We start from the raw sequence: 3744 nt of genomic DNA, 5'->3' as shown, positions 1-3744 counted from the left end.
CCACTACTGGCCTTCATATCCTTTGCCTGGAGTACTGCAGGTTTGATATTACAATATTTTCAACACAAGAACAGTGAAATATGCCAACACTAGCAGCTTGGTTAAAGACTCTCTTTTAGATGACTGTCAGTTGGTATAACAAGATACAGTAGATGATTGTGTGTGTGGTATTACAATGCAGTTTGGTTATGATAATAATAACATCATCTGTGCCCTTCTCAATCATTTATTTCTCTTTGATTGCATACCAGGACAACACCAAAATGGTTCAGTTACTGCAGGTAAACCACCGTCATGTCTTCATGTTTTTATTATTGATATGTAATGTGTAGGCTACTGATTTATTGGGCACAGACCTGTATCAATAATATACTGCTGTAAATAGATACATAATTGTGCATAGTAGCCTAAAAGATGATTCTTGGTGAAGTGTAGTAGGCTAAATAGGCTATATTATTACATGCAACATTGTATTCTCTTTGACAGGTCTAACTCATGGTGAATGGACTGCAATCATCTGGAGCTCTGTTTTTCTCTCAACTGTTATAGGTGTGATTGTAGTCGGCATATATAGGCGTCGAGTGTACCGTCACATCGGTGTGTTTGGAGTGTTGGAAAATTAACATTCTAAAGAATGTCTGGGTTCATTGAATTCTACATAGAATTTTAGAACGTTGAATTGTTGCGGAATGGAATCTTGTGTTAGAATGTTCAAAACCCACCCTTTTAAAGGTTAAAGGAACCTGAGAGAACAAAATAATAATGAAAAAAATCATCTTCTGTATCTCAACCAGTCTAACACGTACTAACATTGGCAGGGCTATGAAATTGCATCCATATTGTGATGTGATGTCACATTGGAAGTATGCTCAACCAACAAGTGTTCAAGCACTGTAATTATGTAGCCTTTCCACTATCACTGTCTGTCTCTTTTTGTTCCAAAAGGGCTATGAAGCCCAATGTGGGCATGTGGGGGTAAAAAGTTGAGGATCTGAGGCATATGGACGGATCGATGAGGGGGTGGCTTGCAGATAAGGCACACATGTGGCCAGAAATATTCACTGAAACAAATCAGTTTGTGTGGTGCAGCTTGTATTGGCAGTAGATGGCCACCTCATTTCTGAAATCAAATGTTGTATAAGATAATGGAGCTGGTGGACCAGCATGCTGTTGAAGTTTAAAACATTGTATTGCTATAACCCATATAGACCCATACAACCCATATACAGTAGGCAATTGCAGATCACATACTATATGAACTCTATGCAAAATAACTTGGTTGTTAGTTTTCCTGCACTAAACATGAAGGTATCCAATATGATAAGATTGAGACCAGAATGTATGATGTATCCTATGTGTATTGAATTCAAGATTTGTTTTTCTTTATGTTCTTTTTTTGCTGTCTTCATCATCCTGTAAAGAGGCTTGTCTCTGTATTGAGTGGGAGGCACCTTCATGCAGGCTAGGTGATGTCATAGGATGTTTTTAAGTAGCCAGTCATTTATAAAAGGAGTTAATCTGGACCAAAACGGCAGATTATTTGTCTCATCCTCACACTCGCCAGAGCACCTGAAAGTGCCGTCCATGGAGCCGTCACAGTCAATGAGCCGACAAGGAGCAACCGTGTGACAAACCACAGGGTCCAGGAGTAGATGGACCAATGTACCTCACAAGATTGAGCAGTGGAACATTAATCTAGTGCCTTCCTTTCCTTTCTCTCTTTTAAAACATTTGTCAGTGCTTAGATAGGTTAGATAGTTTAGATTAGTTGTGCCTCTCATTTGTATAATGTAATCTATATTTATCCCAAGTAAACACTATTTTTTTCAATCTTATTCTCGTGTGCTGTGATTTGTGCTTACCTGTAATCCCTAAATTCAAGTCAAAAATGAGGAAAATAATGAATCACCTTACAGAAGAGGTTGTAGGAGGCCTCCGATGCAGAAATCAAGCAGTTTTACGTTTTACATCGTCCTTTGCTAAATAGCGTTCATGCGACAGAGGAAAGGTGCTTATATTAGTGTTGCTTTAACACTGCTCTGACAAAGTAACTGAAAAACCGTGTGAGAGAGCATAAGGGCCTATGTCTACCAATCATGTTTTTTGCACAGCGCCCTCAACCTTCTTTTCTCAGTGCTTCGGTGAAGAGTTTATTGTCCCACCCCTTCCTTCATTTTAATTGGCTAGCAAGAGAGGAGTGACACTGTCGTGCCCAACGTTGTTCTAAAAGTTGAACTTCATAGAATTTTTATTGAAAACAGCCGACGTTGACACAAAAAATGCTATTGGTGGACACAGGCCACAAATATTACGCCCCTTTTTCCCTAATTATATAATATGACATATACTGTAATATCAGTCTATACACACGTGTGCGTGGCAAGGCACATTTAGTGCAACATGTATAAGACTCTTCTGTCCTGCAAACACATCCTGTGGTGACTGCTACCAACATCTCAGCCAATGTCACAGGTTGTATGACTTCCTGTTGACACCAAATCTCCTCCACACACGGGGGCTTTGTCTCAAACCGCAAATTTCCGTCAGTACATTGTGTGAATTGAGCACTTACTTGTGTCGTACCCACTTTTTGAATATTAATATTAGGGCAGCCGTAGCCTACTTATGAGGGCGTCGGGCCTGAAACTGGAGGGTTGCTGGTTTGATCCCCGACCAGTAGGAAAGATGTGGGTGAGGAAAGTGGTTGAGCACTGCTCTCTCATACCGACATCCACAGATGAAGTGCCCTTGAGAAAGGCACCTAACCCCTCACTTCTCCCTTAGTGCCACTGTAGCAGGCAACTCATCGTTACGGGTTAGTGAGTGCTTTACCTCACTGTGTGTGTGGTTTTTTTACCAGCACAATTGGGGTCGCCCATGGAGCTCTCCCCACTCTCCGAAATGTTTTGTGGCAAGCTGTGGAGCTTAGGCTATTGGCTGGATGGCACTGAGTAGTATCATTCTCAGCTGGGAGGTGCTGAGCCTAATGTTGAATTACCCCTGTCCGCCCAAAGCCTTCCTCGTGCCTGGCAAACTGCTCTCCATTGGTTCATCAGGGCTGTTGTTCTCTTTTGCTGGTCTGCAGTCAGTTCTTCACTTGGTATAGAGAAAATTGGAGACGGTCAGTTTAGGTAGTACTGACACCATTAACTAATGATGACCTCTATTGTCCTACCTGTTGAGCATGGACATCCTCTGTTGAGACTTCTTGAAGTGATGGTTATCGTTGGCAATGTTCCTTCTATTTTTTACACGGGGTACATAGAAATTCCTCTGCGCTCATACTTCAGCACTGAGCACTGTGAACAATTTGTTATAGCCTGCCTTAAATGACCAGCAGACTATATAGGTCTGCCTTAACCATAAACTGGAGGTTTGAGCAATATGGACAAAATTCTAATCACAACAACAATAATAATAATGATTATCAGTATTGTATAATGTACAGTATAAACTGCGGCTAACAGTTTTGAAATTACGCTAATCTAATTTATGCCACTTAGCATGGCACTCTTTCAATCAAAGATTGACTTCTCCACCTCCTCATCATGGCTTCATGCACACTCGAAAAAGGCTGCACATGCTTAGCCTTAGGCTATGCTGGAAACTGGTCATGTGACATCAGTGGTGTCAGTGGTTGAAATGAAGTCATCATATGTAACTCTCTCGCTCTCTCTGAGAGGAATAGACAGGTCTCGGAAAAGTGGGAGGGATCAAAGTCTTTACCAAGACAAGAGCAAGACT

At 41.2% G+C, this 3744-nt stretch overlaps 1 long non-coding RNA gene across 1 annotated transcript; it reads left to right on the top strand.

The window, feature by feature from the left end:
* LOC134078049 (uncharacterized) lies at positions 1-566 on the top strand. The gene is made up of 3 exons (XR_009938808.1): positions 1-40; positions 252-281; positions 487-566. It is a non-coding gene; the product is annotated as an uncharacterized LOC134078049 (long non-coding RNA).
* The last annotated feature ends 3178 nt before the right edge of the window (positions 567-3744 follow it).

The sequence above is a fragment of the Sardina pilchardus genome, chromosome 4, assembly GCF_963854185.1.
Source record: "Sardina pilchardus chromosome 4, fSarPil1.1, whole genome shotgun sequence".
Lineage (NCBI taxonomy): Eukaryota > Metazoa > Chordata > Actinopteri > Clupeiformes > Clupeidae > Sardina > Sardina pilchardus.
This window is presented reverse-complemented; position numbering and strand designations above follow the sequence as displayed.